Source organism: Marmota marmota, unplaced genomic scaffold (assembly GCF_001458135.2).
Source record: "Marmota marmota marmota unplaced genomic scaffold, marMar, whole genome shotgun sequence".
In the NCBI taxonomy this organism is placed as follows: Eukaryota; Metazoa; Chordata; class Mammalia; order Rodentia; family Sciuridae; genus Marmota; species Marmota marmota.
Genome location: NW_026000075.1, coordinates 16,824,436 through 16,842,743, shown reverse-complemented (window position 1 = coordinate 16,842,743; position 18,308 = coordinate 16,824,436). Strand labels below are relative to the sequence as shown.

Sequence of the window (18,308 nt, the reverse complement as noted above, 5' to 3'; positions counted from 1 at the left end):
CAAATGGGAGAATTACATTCTGTATGTTGTGGAGGAGCTTTTCAGTTTTATATAATCACATTTGTCTATTTTGGCTTTTGTTTGGGGAATTTTGTTCAAAAAAGAAAAGAAAAGAAAAATTTTGCTAATTCCAATATCCTGAAGCATTCTCCCCAAATTTCTTTAGAAAATTCATTTTCAAATCTTACATTTAAATCTTTAATCCATTTGATTTAATTTTTGTAACCAGTGAGAGATACGAATCTAGTTTAATTCTACATGTGAAGAGAAACCATTTTAAAAGATGATGTGGACTCAGAGATGGAAGATGCCAGAGTTATTTGAAACTACTGCAGACAATCTATAGGCTACAGGAGATCTCAGTCTTAAGTGGTTACAAGGCACTGACCTCATCCCACAACATGAATAAGTTTGAAATCCAAGCACAAACTCCCATTCTGGATCATATTTTGATTGTAAGCTTTGTGAAATACTCAACTGACAACTCAGCCAGGATATGTCTAGATTTTGCCCCATGCAACTATAAAATAATATAGACAGATTTTATTGAAAGGCAAAATTTGAAATTATGTATTATGCAGCAGTAGACTACTACACTATCATGCTTTCTCAATTCTATTTGCCTTTTGCTAGCAGAATTTTATCCATCCCTTAAGAACGAACTCATGTATTACTTTCTTCAGTAATCCTTTGTCTACAAAACTTTCTTCCACAACTAGTTAGTTTGCTTCCCCATGCTTCATTCTCCCCTACCTTTTTGTAGTTGTTGCTCTTCTTCTTCTTCTAACATTCCTCCTTGCATATGTCTGTTACGTCAGAGTAAGCATTTTCTCATCTTGAGCTGAAGCTATGACCCTTGTCTTGGGACTCCTTGGCAGGATTGATATTCTACTGTAGCCAGGTTATCAGGAATCTCCTAATGGAAGCAAAACCCAAGTATTTCATTGTCTCAATAGCCCTTTATCAATGCACCAGGATTGTGTGAGGGTGTGGTACTGGTGCCGCTACTATTGGTGGGTTAACTGCTGGTTTACAGTAGAATAATAAAAACATCTATAATATCTTTTCCTATTCTTTCTTATGTCATTCCAAACAACGAAACATGCAAGAAAGAAATGTGAAACACAGCTTCATCTTTGATAAAATTTTAGAAACTACCTTCAAATCTGAAATAAGACTAATTAAGAACTACTAAATCCAATGTCAATAATAATATCACCCTGTGAAAGCATCTCTAGGCTTTTCTTTTTCTTATTCTTTTTCTTTTTTTTAAGCATCACAGAGAAGCAAGAAAATGAGAACAAAGAAGAAACCATACAGACCTGAAGAATGTGGAGAAGGCAATCTGCCAGGAATGTCAATTAAAGGAAGGACTCTAATATTTGAGCAGCTTTGCAATTTCTAATTTCCTTTAGCTTGGAGAATTAAAAGATAAATATTCCCTCTCTGTGTGCTTCTTTATGTATGTATATGTAAATATTTTTTTGTAAATTACATAAACATGCACATTGTTAAAGAAAAATAAAAAAATATGGAGGCCAGAGTTTAGATATACCATAATGTCAACTCTCTATACCCTAACCAAAACTTAGGTTATTCTGATTTCCTGGAAACTCCTTACACTACAAACTAAAGAAAAGACATAAACTTTATTATATTTTTCCCAATCAAATCTTCTTTTATTTTTATGATTTTAAAAAATTTATTGGTTCTTTTTAAAACATAATCCATATTGTTATAATTATAAAAGCGTGGAATGTATATTAGTCTAGTTAGGATTCTATTCTTGTAGATGTACATGATGGTGGGATTCACTGTGTTGTTTTCATACATGTACATGGGAAAATTATTTCAGATTTATTCTACCATCTTTCCTTATCAATTATCCAGTGAAATTGAACGAGATCTAGAGAAATCACTTTAAACTTCTCTTTTACCTTAAAAATAATGTTAATGTGTAATAGCCAATCATGACAATAAGTTTAAATACTACCTTTTTTATGCTTTGTAAATTGTGCTTATTATTGTTCAAATTATTAAAAGGATAAAACAATGAATTTAATTTTATATTATATGATTGTTATAAAGTGAAATTTTTACCACCTGGTTTGAGGTCTGCCATTTTGTGAGCTGTTCTTTTATATGCACAATAAACTTATACAAATTTTAAATTTGATTTGGACAGAAGACAACATATATTCAAAGACTCCCAAAACTTGGTGTCGTAAGAAATTTCTGCATGATTCAGAGAGATATTCTGGTGACCTACAAACAGTACTCAGTCTTACACCACAGAAACCTTCAACCCAGAGATGGTATAAGCAGAATTCACCTTATTCAGAAATAAGTAAAACTCTTAAATATTCCATTCATAATTTCTATAATCATTGTCTAAGTTAAAGAATAAGGAAGAAAGAAAAGTATAAATGGAAAATAAGGAAGATAAAGTTGGAAAACATATCACAGTGAAGATACAAAAACTTGAAGAAAATTGTATAGTAAACATACTAATTGGAAATATAAAATAAAAGGACTATATTAGTCAGGTTTATCTTTTTCCCTCCCACTGTGACCAAAAGAGCTTACAAGAACACTGGAGAGCAAAAATAATTTATTTTGATTCATAGTTTCAGAGGTTAAGTTCACCATCAGTTGATTCTCTTTTCCATAGTTCTAAGCCTAAGTTGAGGCAAAAACCTCACAGCAGATGGGTACAGTGGAAGGAAGTAGCTCAGGACATGACAGCAGAGTGAGAGAGTTCCACTCAATAGGGACAAAATGTATACCGAAAGTTAGGTCCCCTGTGACCTCATTCTCCAGCCACTCCCATCTGTCTATAGTTACTACAGAGTTAATCCTTATCACTGAATTAATCTGCTAATCAGGTTATAACTCTAATACATTAATCATTTAACCCCTGAAAATTCTTGCATAGTCTCACATATGAACTTTTGAGGGACACATGATTTCTAAACTATCGCAAAGGCAAAGAAGAGATACAAGAGAATGAGGAAGATATTAGTAAAATAAAGAAATAAATTAAGAACTGGCAGAACTCAGAAGGTAAGACAAGAAAAATTTCACAGAAACAAAGACACACAGAATTCAACAAAGGAATGTAGTTTGCTGCAAATGGAGTGGAAAGCCAGAATGGGAAAATAGACTAAAATGGAACTAAAGTAAATAGACACTGAAGAGACTTAAAGAGATTGGAGAAAGCTGACTTCTATATAAGATACCTAAAGTTGGATCAAAATAGGTAAAATTAGTATCATTAAATAAAAGAACCAAATAAAAACATAATTTCAAGATACAGTTTAAAGATTTTAGATTATAAAACCCCTCTAATGCGTAGATTGTTAAAAAAAACAAACTAATATATAGAGTGAATGAGAAAATTATGTCTAGGTAGAACTACAGTGATGCCTACTTTATTTTTCTGGTGTTCAAAGTTAAAAATAAACACTTTGTATTTTAAAAGAAAGAGGATAAAGATGCCTGTACTGGTTAAAAAATAGAAGCCCTCATATAAACTGATATCTTTTCAATTTCTCAATCAAAGAAGACCCTGAGTAGTTTACACTCAGTCAGTATAAACTACTTTAAACAAATTTTTAAACAAATAATAATACAGGAGAATATTCTTCATGAGGCCTCTGGAGGAAATATCCACAAAACAAATTGGCCAATACAGTAGTAAATATACTCAGCCAAGGATTACAATGGTAATTATTTCCATTTGAGAGCAGAGATCCACTACTTTAAGTAATAGACTATACATATTATAAAATATCTCAATACAAAACAAAATCATAATCACTATAAAAAGTAAAGAGTATAAGTGGAGGGCTGGAGGTATAGTTCAGTAGTAAAGCACAGGCTTAGCATGTATGCATCCCTAGGTTTAATTCGGGGCAGCAAAAATATTAAAAATAAAAATGAATAAGATAAATGTAAAAGAAGAAAGATATATTTTTAATGACTTTAATGACAATAATCTCCTCTAGTTTTGTAGTTAAGGGTCAAATCCTTTTTTTTAAATATTGACATATGAAGATGTATACACACACATATGAAAATTTTGAGTAAGTTAATATAAAGAATTTAGAAAATTGTATTTAGATGACAAACTAAAATCAAAACTAACATTTCATATGAAGATATGTTTAAAACAATTGAGAAAGTAGAAATAAGAAGGATGGACAAAATTATGAGACATTACAACAAATACAAAGATAGAAAACATGTTCTCTATATCTGGCTAGGCTGCATTCAAGGCAAATACATCATAATGATGAAAGTGCATACAAATTTTATAGTCACATACAACGCTGTATAAAATAGTATAGCGACAAAATTCATGAAATAAAGCAAAAACATGTTCAGTAACATTTCAGAAGTAGTATATTATAATTATTTAAGATTTTTGCCTATGGCATTTCAAAGTCACCAAAAGTAAAGCTATGGAATCCATACATATATCAATGTCTCAAGAACATCTACTTAATATATATCTTGATAAATCAATTTCAGGTATTTTGAGAAGATAGTGTTTCTCAGAAATTTAGGTCCTATTATTACAGATTCTCAGTAAATACCCAGAAAAGTTTATGGAATGTCATTTATTACTTGCACATTAGAAACAGGTATATTCAAACCACCATCTCCAGAAGTACATGAAGAAGTCAGGAAAAGATAAAGTTTTACTTGAGATCTAGGAGAGGAAGTTTCTCAGAAGAACCAGGCAGAATCTACACCATGAAAGACAGTATCATTAGCAAACCATTTCTACCACAGTAAGGACCATTCTATGTAGCTATCCCTGTTAGGGTTAAGTCCCTTCTCTTATTGAGGTCTTTAGGCAATTCAATATCAGGAAGTCAATAAAGGCTACTTGTTATAATTATAGATACAACTTATCCCTATGAAAAATATGTTATTATGCATTGTTACTATAATTATAAATTATTAAAAAGATAAAACAATCAATTTAAGTTTATATTACAAATTCAAGATAATTCAATATCAGAAAATCAATAAATGCTACTTGTTACAATTATAGTGAATAAATGCAAACTATTGATATTGAGAATTCGTTCAACCAAAGATTATATTGACACTGGATACTGCTAATAAGGTATATCTTTCTATAGTTTGGATGTTCAACATCCCACAAAGGCTCATGAGTTAAAGGTTTGGTCCCCAGACTGGCATTATGGAGGGATGGGATTTTTAAGAGATGGGTCTGGTGGGAGGTTTCTAGGTCACTGAGGACATGCCCTCAAAGAGGATTATGGGATCTCAGCATCTTTCTTTACTTGTCTTCTCCTTTCTGGAAATGAGGTGAGTAGCTGGGTACTCCATGTGTTTCCCACCATTGACATCCAGCATCACATCAGAGGCCCAAAGCAAAGCAGGCCTTGAACTTGAATTGTAATTTCCAAAACTGTGAGAAAAATTTTTTCTTTATAAGTTAATATTTATTTTGTCATAGTGACAGAAAGCTAACATGCTTCTTTAATATGTCAATAAAGGCCATTCTGTTCTATATGTATAGATTTTGCATACATATGCACATATACTAATATGTGCATATGCATATGTCTAATTTGTAAATATATCAATATGTGCATAGTATATAAGCCATTTATGAAACATCATAAGATGATTCATCTTCAAGTTGAGAGTAAAATAAGAAAATTGGCTCTCATTTTTAACATATTTAACATACTGTATTTAACGTGTGAAGATGCTATTTAATTATTATTAATTATATAAGAGAAGAAGTATAAATATTAGAAAGGAGGGACAAAGTTAAAACTAGGTATAATAATATGATAGTATACCTAAAAAACCAAAGAAACCACCTAAAAGCTACCACAAGGAATGGGAGATTTTGATAAGCTGATTGGTAGGAAAACAATATACCAAAATCAAAGCCTTAATATGTGACAAAAAATGTTACAAAAGACAATAGAACATATTATTTTGCAGTAACTATAAGAGCATATGATACCTGTGGATAATCTAAATAAGAAATTGTAGCAGTTTTAAAATAAAGAGACTTTCATAATGGAACTTAAAATGAAACTTGAATTTTTAAAAAGGAATGATTTGTATTTGAACAGAAACTTAGCGTTAGAAGAGTCATTACTAATCCCAAATCAATGTGCAAATTGTGATCTTTGCAAGCTACCAAAATGATTTTCATTAATAATCAGCATGCTGATTCTACAATTCATGTGTATAAATGAATGTTTAGCTAGGAAATTCTATAAAATAAGAACAACTGGGTATATCTGAAGGACCTAAAGATATTCCAGTATATTATGAAATATTATAAACCTTAGCAATTAATATAATGTAGTACCGACTCATAAATAGAACAAATGTAAAGAAGAAAAGTCCAGGTATAAATGATAATATGTATAATTCAGTACACAATAAATGTTAGTTTATGTCAAAGGAAAAAATATAGCTTAATTCATAAATGGTCTTGGGGTAACTTATTAGTTACCAAAAAAAAATTTTACCACAACCTAGTTTCTTACAACATAATTCTGGTCACACTTAATAAACTAGGAAGGAGAAATAAGGATAAAAGAAGAAAAAGGAATAAATGTAATATTAGAAGCAAACATATTTCATTTTTTATATTTCTAAAATTAGCTTTGAAATGGGAAAGACCTGTATAAATATTAAACAAAACCACAAGAACTAAGACCACCTGCATCAATATAATTAATGGTTAGGACTGAGAAGTGGGACCACCTGTGTCAACATAATTTAACTGTTTGCTCCTGAAAACTCTTGTGCAGGAAGATAAGACTGATAATCAATAAATAACTTGACTGTTTGCTGTAGGAAATTCTTGCAAATCAATTCATCTGGGCAAATAATTTGCTCACCTGCATGAACAACTCACTTATCAGGACAACCATTTGCTCATGAAGAATTGCTTCAATAATTTTGCTTCTCTGTGTCACCAATTCTACACCATTATGTCATAAACTTTGCCCAGTTCCAATCAGTTCTCCATGTTGAGATCTTAAACCATTTGAGCAAAGACACAAAATCTTTGATCACCACTTCCTAACATCCTCCTTTTAAGACACTATTAATATTCTCTCAAGGTAGTGTTATGCCTTGCCATACTAAGTTTGTTGATTCAGTTTTATTTGAACAAGAAGTTTTCTGGTAGTCCATTTTGAACTGCTGATGACCCAAAACCACTTAAAGACATAATACAGAAAGCAATAAGTAAAATGAAAGGAAAAATGATAAAGTGGAAAAAATACCTAAATATTCATTCTAGACAATTTTTTATTTTCTTAAATATTTTACAATCTTAACAATTTTTTTTTAAAAAATATAATGGGTAACATAGACACAGGAAAAATCATATTAAATTAAATAAAAGTGCTCCAATGTATACGAAAATAAACTTAGTGTGAATCATATGTCAAGAAATGCATATCAAAATTACAAGAAAAAAATTTTTAACCTATAAAACTAAAAAAATTGGGAAGGTATGTAGAAACCACATATTATTGTTGGGCTTATTTGGGTACAGCTTTATGGAGCATTGTTGGGGTCTGTAAACAAGTCAAGATGGTGCCTGGCATTTTGCCAGAGGGAGTGGTTTGTGAGGTAACGCCATCGAGCCATTAAGTGTGGAGATTCCTTATTGGTTGACTGCTGTATCTAGCTTATGTTAATTAAGATAAGCTGTGTGTAATGTATATATACCCCTCCTGTCCTACAATAAATGGCTCCCACTCCTGCTGTATCAATGTACACAAGTTCCTCGTCACACCCCCCACCCCGGGCTATTTTGCCCAGCCAGCCGGGCTGTGGCAGAGCATAACAAGGTAATATTTATCACAATTTTAAAAACGTGAACTATGGTCAAGGAATTCTACTTCTTAAGAATTTTTCCTCTAGACATATTACCCAATATATGTTTAATTATTTTTGGAAATAGTGAAGAATTAAAATGTATTCGTCATTATGGTACAATAAACATGACATTTTTAGGTAGTTTTTATAAGTAATTAGAATTCTTTTTTGTACAAATATCCAAGTTAGGTTAAGTTTTAAAAAGAACGATTGCACAGAAGTCCAGGCATGGTGGTGCATACCTGTAATCCCAGTGGCTTGGGAGGCTGATACAGGAGAAATGTATGAAAGCCAGCCTCAGCAAAAGCAAAGTGCTAAACAACTCAGTGAAACACTGTCTCTAAATAAAATACAAAATAGGGCTGGGAATGTGGCCCAGTGGTTGAGTGTCCCTGAGTTCAATCCCCAAAAGTGCAAAAAAAGATTGCACAGAAATATGATTTTTATTCTATGATTTCAATGTCAAAGTATAACAATATAATATCATTCAGATGATTTACATAAAAACTCTTGATACTGAAGTTAACTAAATGGTTTAGGGAGGGAAATACTTTCTATTGAAATGTTTTTAAATTCTTTGTCAAAAAATGTACATTTATTAACTATTAATCCCCTTTTAACCTTTTTTATCCTCTTTTAATCGTTTTTTAAATTAAAAAAGAGGCTTTTTTCAATAAAAAAAAATTTGTAAGGTGTTACAATATTGGGCAGCACTATTTTAGAAAAAAATGCCATACAATAACATAAAAATGAATGAGAGTTCTGTTTTCTAATTTTCATTTGGTGGATAGTGGGAACAAGGGCAGTGGGACTGTAGAAAACAGAGATGCTTCCAATCCAGTGCTACCTCTGGACAGAGACAGAGAAGGTCCCCAGATGGAGAATTATGGACTAATGTTGTTGGAAGCTCTGGTAGATAAGCTTCATTCCAGCAGCAAAAAATTTGGGTGGATACAAAAAAAGATAAATCCCAGCAGGCAAATGATAAGGTGAACTCACCTAAAAGCTATTAAAACGCAGAGCAAAGGTAACATTTTTCTCTAATCCTGCCCTCGCAGCCTCTGAAATTGGGGAAAACTTGGCAGAAAATGAGGTTTTGCAAAAGCAAGTTGAGATGTAGTATTAATTCTTGTGAAACTCAAGGTGTTGTGTCAGGAGACAGAGTTATAGCTTGGCTACAGAGAGGAGCAAATTCCCTAGGAGCTAATGCTTTGAACATTATGAATATGAATGGATTTTATATCATTAATAAGAAATTCTTCTACAAGTAAAAGAAACACCTGATCAAATTAATGATATTCTTACTCCTAACTCAGATACTCAGAATTTAAGTTTCAAAGTGTCTCTGAATAGCTCTCCTTCATCAAGCAAGGAGTAGCTAGCAGTGGGAGTGATAGAAAACAGGTGGCATATAAATATTTCATCAGTTCCCTCACTCACGCCTGCTTATTCAGATACATTTTACTTTCATCTTCACTGTTCTAATGGAGCAAAATACTCCTTGCTTTGGTCATACTATTCTTTGGAGTCCTTGTTCAAAGTCATTTTACCCAGTCAACTGTAGGGAATGTGTTTGGCAGGAGCCACTGGAGCCTTTCTTCCCAGTCCTGCTGTGCACTGGAGGACCAGGCCAAGCAGCTGGAGACATCTTTTCAAAGCAGCCCAGCACCAGAGGAAGCAGAAGCAGCACATTCCTCGGCTGCCTTCACTTTCTGTGCACAAGTTCTGCATAATGTCAAAGCTTAAAATGACTATACCTAAGGAGGATGATTATTAATTTGGAAAAATCAAGAATAAACAATTTGAAAGTAAGACCCTGTCATGTAAACATTTACATTACAGCTGAAATAGAACCATTAAAAAAAATAGAATGGAGTGATTATTTAAGCCTTTAGTTGATTTTTATTTCTTAAATTTCTTTAGAATTTATTTGCCTTTATCTCTTTGGAATTAAGGGCAGGAAAATGCTTTTAATTTTTTACTGTCTTGCATTTCCTCAGTACACATTCTTGGCTATCAACTCCAGTTTTCTGTGGAAACTTAAAAATATTTTGAACCCAGATTAAATATTTCTATCAAAGCATATGGTATTCATACTTACCTGGCAGGGGAGAGACCATGTTCACGAAGGTGGTTTTCCGAGGGTGAGGCTTATCTATGTGCTTGACCCCTGCGATTTCCCCAAATGTTGGAAACTTGACTGCATAATTTGTGGTACTGGGGGACTCTGCACTTAAAAAAAAAGCATATGGTATTAAATAAAATAATGCTTTTATGCAGGAAGAGAAAGGAGGGGAATAATGTTTTCTATTGATGTGTTTTGCCCTAACCCATACTTTACAAAGTATTCCCAATTCATCATAGATACTACATTAACTCCTGAATCTATTTACTGATTTGAAACATGTATCTCCCCTATATGGGGTTGTATAGTATCCCACCAAGATCAAGTCCACTAAGAACCTCAGAATGTGACTTCATTCTTAAAAAGCCTTCTTTATGGGTACATTTTTTTTAAATGAGTCATTTGGATTAAAATGCCTCCTATATTCAGTGACTGGTTAAAAGAAGGGCATGTGAAAACACATAGGAAAGAAAGCCATGTGAAGTTTGAGGTGGAAATCAGAATGACTTATCCATAATGCAAGTGACATCAAACATTACCTGTGACCACCAGAAGCTGAGAGAGTGGAGGGGAGTCATGAGGCAGTTTCTCCTTCAGAGCAGACTGCAGAAGAACCACATGCCATACCACCTTGAATTCAGAATCCTAGCCTCCAGAACCATGAGACAAGATGAAAAGACTGGTGTTTTCAACTGGAGTTTGTGGTAGACTTTATGGCAGCTCTAAGAAACTAATACAGATTTGGGCACTGAGGACTGAGGTTATATTACAATAAATAACCTAAATCCACAGAAATAGATTTGAATTTGGGAAGTGTGTGGAGGCACCTGTCAGGAAAAAAAAAAAATCAAAAGACCTAGATTGCATTGAGAAAAAGTTTGGTTGAAGTAGCAACATTAATTTTGTATGTGTGACAAAAGCGGGAGGAGTTCTATAGTATTAGGTAGGACAACCCACATTTTAACTAATCTGTTTTAGTTCAGTTCATAGTCTATTAATTTATAATGAGAGAAAAGTAAATTATTTTAACATATAACACATTTTTAAATTATGCTGAGCAATGGAAAAAGCACTCACCCTTTATCAGTATGCAATCTGTTTGTATTTAATTTTCTTCTCCAAGCCTGCAGGATGTTGTCCAATGGGTCACCCATCAGTATGGGCTTATAAATTCATCTAGAAGTACAAGCACATTCAAGTGTGCTATATAGTCAATTCCTTTTTTCAATGAGCATTCACTTTGATACCTCAATGCTTTTATGTTTAAGCAAGTCTAATGACAAGACTATTACTTAGGATATTGATCAAAACTTGCAAACAGAAGAGCAATGGAGAAGTTCACGTAAAGATGCAATTATAAAGTGCAAGAAGTTGGACAAATGCATTGCACTATCTTTGAAATACAACCTTCCCTTTACCCTACATTAGTCTGTGCCTGTGAAACTTAAGGATAGGCTGATTTATAGCAAAGCAATTCTTACCTTTAAAGAGCATAATTTATCATGATGGGGCAGGCAATAGTGGTGTGGCACTTCATTAAGTGTATATTTAAAGTGTATTGTGAGACTCATCTAAAACTTAAGCAGCATCCAACACTGGGATTCATATCTAGTAGATAAGTCAGGGGCAGTTGTGAGACAAAGAACTGCAGAGAATTCAGGGAGAATTTATTTTAAGGTTCAAGGAGGACATGGCAGCAGACCCCCTCTATTAACAAAATTTTAGATCTTAGAGGGGAGGTGAATTAATTTGCTGTAGCTACCATAAAAATATATTGCAGACTCGGTGGCTTACACAAAAGAATCGCATTTTCTCACAGTTGTGGAGACTAGAAATCTTTAACATATTGCTCTGTCTGTCCATGTTTGTGTTCAAATTTCCTCTTCCAGGGATACAAATCATATTGAAGTAGGGTCCACCGTAGTCACCTAATTTTAAATTAATGATCTCTTTTATGACCTTGTTTCTAAATACAGTCCTGTCACAGATACTGGAAGTTAGAACTTTAACATACAAATTTAGGGAAAATACAATACAGCCTATTACAAAAAGAATGATTCTAAGTATAACACTGTACGTATAAGAGAGGTTCATGGTTCAGGTATTCATAAATTCATTTCTATTTCCTCTGGAGAGTTTAAATAATGAAGACTAGAAAGCACTGTAAAAACTCTGAGCTAAAACAAAACAGCAAAAGCCTGGACATATTTATCACTTCTGCATTGACTATGGTGTTGGTTGGAGAATCCACTTGATTCAGAACTTTCAAAATGCTGTAGGAATAAAAATTTCCACTGACACTAGCAAGAGCTTGTTCACAACTGTTTCTCCTTGTACCTATTCCACAGTTGATCAATAGCTGCTAAATCATGAACTCAGTTCTGTTGTTTCTACATCTTAACCCATGACTAACACAACTTCAATTTTTTTATAACATTCTCAGAATTTGAACAATGAAAATTCACTGGGGAAAAAAATGGACTATGCCCAGACATCCTCAGCTTTTCTTATAACCTCTTTAACGTTCTTGCTTTTCACAAATCAGTCAGAAGCTGTTCCCATTTTTCCAGGTCTTAATAAAGGTTTTGGTTAATGACTTTTTCAATTTTTATATATTTATATATTTTTTTCTTCCAAGAGTCACAATGGACTTCTTAAAAACCTGTTTTATCAGGGACAGAAGTGCCCAACAGAGCAACAAAGAAAACTCTGAGAAAAGATGACATTGTCAGTGGTAGCAGTAGAGATCAATAACAAGTATGCCAGTATCTGGTGGAAACATTACAATTATGGAGGAAAGGATGTAAAGTAAAGTATTTTGTTGCAAGTTTGAAATAGAGTAATCCCAGTAAGAGACATCTGTATGAGAAACTGAAACTGGAGATGGCAAAGTAGGATCCATTTAATTCATGATTATACAAAGCTACCTTTGTAAATATATGATTTAGGATACTTTAATAGGGACAGAAGTTTTAGTGATAGCAAGTGAGGAACTATTGAAATAAAGAGGTCATTATTACTGATTTGACCAAAAATAACTACTGGGTGTGATATCCTCTGGAACCATGTTCCAGGTGCTTTGGGAGAATTCAAACCACATTCTGTAGGAACAGCCCTCTTGACAAGTGCAAATGTTCATGTCCATGAAATATGGCTTAGTTTTAAGTCCTAATGTAAGTAGATGTGCCAAAGCAATTAGATTTACATATTAATAGTAGTTTAGAAAAAATTTGCTCATGCATAATTATCTTTTTACTCCTTTTATCCTCAAAAACCCTATTAGGTAAAATTTATATTTTTCATCCCTAATGGCTAATGAAATTGAAGAGTCATTTTGCTATTTCTACTATAACATATTAGAATAGAATTAGTTTTAGCATATAATAAGTACTCAATAAATATTTGATAACCACAGAATTAATTATTCATGCATATATAATCCTTTGGAAATATGTGTTCAAGTGAAAGTCTAATTGTGATAAAATACATGTTTTAGAGCTTCATACATATGATAACTTTATTCATGTTAAGTCATACCAGCAATAACAATAAAGTTTGCCTCTTTTTTATGTTTACATGAAGCCAAGACAGTTCCATGTTCCCAGACTGCTTATGGAAGCCTGATAGTCAATTAAATATATAAATTAATATAGTACACATTTAATTATAAATAAATGGTATTATATTTTTTCCTGTCATTAGAATTATAAAGGGAAAGAGAAAAAAAATCATCCCCAACTTAAGATGAAAATACATGCATTCATTTAGCAAATGTGTATTAAGCATCTACTGTGTACCAAGTAATATTCTTGGTGCTGATGAATCAGCAATAGGACAAACATTCTGCATTTAGAGAACCTAGATTCTGTATTTAAGTACTTTATCTTAAAGCTTACGTTACAAGAATTTATCTTTGGAAATGATTTTGTAGTGGAAGATACTATGTGGGTCATGTGTTGTCTTATTGGAAATGACAGAATTCCAACTCAAATGGGCTTAAAAATGTATTGGGCAAAAGTCATCTAATAAAGGAACTGATATTGAACATAGACATTGCTGGCTTTATCAATATCTGTTCTCTTTTCCTCTGCATTGACCTTATTTATTGGCAAGATGTTCATATCGAAGCTTCCAAACCTCTCTGATTTTGCATTCTAGCAGCTAAATTACCCCATGGTAAAAAACATTTCTTGTCTATAGCTTCCAAAATTGTTTCTGGTATGACTGTTCCAGATTATAACTGATTAATTTGTCCACTTATGACCAAAGACTAAATCAGCCTACAGCTACATCTTTTCATTTGGTGGAAAAACCTGTTTCCACTTTAATGATGTAAAGTCCTACTAGATTAGAGATTATTTCTCCAAAGAAAAAATCACATATGTATTCAAAATAAATGGAATTGGATGTTGGACAGGCAAAACAGAAGAACTATATTCTAGCTTTCAGTGCATATTGAAATTAAGTCAACTTTTCAATCAAAGTTTATTGGCTTTGAAAATAAAGTCTTGCCTTCTCATGTACAATATTCCAAAGTACTTCGTGAGTTTATTAGAGTCTATGTAAGATTGTGAGCTTAATTGGGTGTGTAAAAGTAATAATGTGCTGAACAAATGGCAGAGTACATGATCCACCATCTTTGTGAAATACTCTTGAAAGTTCTGGATGTCTGGATTTCATTTGTGTATTTAAAATTCATTCAGGAGGAACATATTATATACATTATTTGGAAAATATTCTATAAATATTACCAAATTTCACCAGTATAAACTCCTTGACTTGAGAATGAGTTCTCTCCCAAAATCTCTGACATACTTCTTTCATGGAGGGAACTTATTCCTTCTTTATTTTTCTCAGAAGAATCACATCTCTTATCTATTCTACAAATATAATTTCTTCTTATCTGGAAAGAAGCAATTATGGATTATTAAAGTCAAATTTAGAAATATTGACAACCTTAAATCCAGTTCTTCCTCGATCAATATAGAGTGCTTAATATTTAAATTTATGTATAAGTAAGGATAAATTTTGTGTTCCATCATTTTAGTATGGCAAATCAAAGAAAAGGTAATTCCATTTTTATATTTAAATATTCAGGCACAAATTCACTTTATAATTTTTGGAAAATTTAATTGATTTTTCACTACAAATTAAGATTTTAGAAAATATGATGAGACTTAATATTTTAACATTAATATTCTCTTTTACAAACAGTTACATAATGAAAATTAATCAAAAGAGAATACCTACATGAACAATCAATCTATCATACTGTAACTACACCCTGACAAGCCAAAGTTTAATAGAGTTAAAGTCTTAAATACTTAGAATTAGAAATGGCTTTAGAAATTGTCAGAACCATTAACAACAACAAAAAACCTGGAATACTTATCTAATTATGTATTACAGATGATCTTTTTTCAAGTATATAACCAAATATGTACTGTTTAAATTTGTTTTCAAATATGCAATAATTATACAAGGATTATTTTACTTATTTAGGTTTTTTCCTATAAACTAACTATTCAATTTTTTTTTACTTTATAAATAGTGTATATTTCATATTGTTTTAGTCAGTTTTTATTTTATTAGTGTGATCAATATATCTGAGAAGGCCAACTTAGAGGAGGAAGTTTATTTCAGCTCACAGTTTCAGAGCTTTACTTCATGGTATCTATTGCTCTGGCATGGAGCGGGAATAGAACATGCTCATAAAAGGGTGTGGCAGAGGAAAGCAGCTCAGGACTTGGCAATCTGGAAGCAGAGGGAGAGCTCTGTTCACCAGGGATAAAAATATAAAATCCCCAAATCATGCCCACAATGACCTACTTTTTCAGCCACATACTACCTGCCTATAGTTACTACCCAGTCAACCTATATCAGTGTATAATCCACTGATCAGGTTAAAGTTTTCATAATATAATCATGTCACCCCTGAACATTCTTGCACTGTCTCATACATGAACTTTGGGGGGAATATTTCTTATCTAAATCACAGCATTCCTCCTCTGGCTCCCCAAAGCTCATGCCCATCTCACAAAGCAAAACACATTTAGTCCATTTCCCTGAGTCCCTTAACAGTTTTAGAACTGATCAAAAATCCAAATCCAAAATCTCACATCAACATACTCAAGGAAAACTCTTTTATGTTTTACTCTATAAGATCAAAGCATGACAAACCTGTAGGCCGTGGCTCCTATCTCATTGTCTTGAGGATCCTGAGCCTCATTTGTAGCAGATAGCAAGTCAAGCATTATGTTAAATTAATGAAACATGAAGCTTATGTTTGTTGCAAAAGCATCTGGACATTGAGAGGAATTGTGCACTAGGCCCATCTCTGTGTGTTTGTATCCAACTGCAATGAGACTATGTATGTCAAATTGGTAGTGTCCCTTTGTGCTGAGCACTGAATCAACCTAATTAAGGTGGATGACAACAAAAAACTAGGAGAATGGGTAGGCCTTTGTAAAATTGACTGAGAAGGCAAACCTACTAAAGTGGTTGGTTGCAATTGTGTAGTCGTTAAGGACTTTGGCAAAGAATCTCAGTCTAAGGATGTCATCAAAGAATAATTCAAATGCAAGAAATGAGCAAATAAATTTTTCACTCACACACACATGCACAAAAGATCAAAGCAATTATACACATCCAATATATAGGGGCTTATTTAGAAAAAAATAAAAGGGGTAGTACTAGCAAATTAAGACCAAAATCCAGTTGGGCAAACAAATCATATTACTTCATATCCAACATCTGCAGCACATGGCGTTATGACATGGGCTCATGTAGCTCCACTCCTAGGGAGCTGGTTGTAATCAACATGGCTTCTCTCTTGGCTTTTTTTGTGCCTGATTCCTACAGCTTTCCTCAGCAGACATTCACATTACTGGCATCTATTAGTGTTAGGCACTCCACCACAGCTTTGGCTTTCAACTCACATCATCACACATTGCCCTCTCAGGAGATGCCTGAAGAAATTCCAATCCTACTACACTTTGCCTGTCTTCCCAGGCCTGTCTTCGAAATCTTGGTGAAAGCCTTCATGACCCTTTAACTCCAACACCCTGCATCCCTGCAGAACCAGTACAATATGGCAAATACCAAAGTCTGTTGCCATCTCACTAAATAGGCAAGCTTCCTGGGACATTGGAAGCAGAGGTCTCTGAGTGTCTGGGTAGATAAAAATCGTGAAAATAACTTGCCTCCGTGAAACTGGAGTGTTCACATGGTCCCTTCTCAAGGAAATTTTTACTTTTATACTCGTGAACCTGTGGTAGGTGTGGTCTTGCGAATTCTTGATATACCCTCCAGCCATCTTCCCTATGGTCTCTCTTTAAAGTACTTAGCACCTCTTTAGGATGTAAAAATCTCTTTAATGACCACACCTTCCTTAACCCCAGTTTTACTTGCACTTTTCTGACCAAATTGCAATTTTTCAAATATATCAGCTACTGATTATCAAAGTTAACCTGGCTAAAAACTGCCAGCAACATTCATACCACCATCTGAATTCTGTGTTTCCTTGAAATTTTCTCTGTCTGATGAATTGGTCTATCACTTTTAAATTCAGCCTCATAAAAAGTCTCAGGACAGGGAATTTCCTCATAGAAAATATATATTCTTAGAGAGTATTTACTTAATCATAGGTCTTAAATTATTTATACATTTTTGCAAACTTAATATTGAATACAAAGTAAAAATAATTAATTAGCTAAACAAGGATACAAAATATAAAGTTAAACAAGAAAAGAAAAAAAAAGAAAGAAAGAAAAAAGAGACTCCACATATAACGAAATTATCAGAGGAAGACACTGAAAAGCAAGACTGATAATTATTATGTAGAACAAGTATAGAAAATGAAATAAAATTATAGAACTGAAAAACTAATGAAAGAAATTAAGAATTAACTAGTTTTGATACTTTAGATGTTAACTCATTCAGCTAAATCCTGTAAGAAAATATAAAATTCATTTAAGATTAAAGAATTCCAAGCAAAAAATAAAAATAAACAATAAATAAAAGTTTTCTTATTCTGATAAGACGTATTTGCAACAATCTTAATGTAAAATATTTAGTGCTTTATTTTAGATGGGGAACAAGAAAAGAATATTTGCTATCATCCTTCCTCTTTTCATTATGCTAAGGTCCTGGATATGCTGTAAAACAAAGAAATGAAAATAAATAATGGTTTAAGGCATTGGAAGGGACATAACTATTTAAGGTGACTAATTGGTTATGTTGGTGGGAAAGAGCACAAATCAACTATCAGAAAAAAAATTAACAT

The 18,308-nt window shown here is 32.9% G+C and overlaps 1 pseudogene; it reads left to right on the top strand.

Annotated features, from left to right (window-relative positions):
* Window positions 1-9,992: 9,992 nt before the first annotated feature.
* On the top strand, window positions 9,993-10,130 carry LOC125620097 (annotated as a pseudogene).
* Window positions 10,131-18,308: the final 8,178 nt, after the last annotated feature.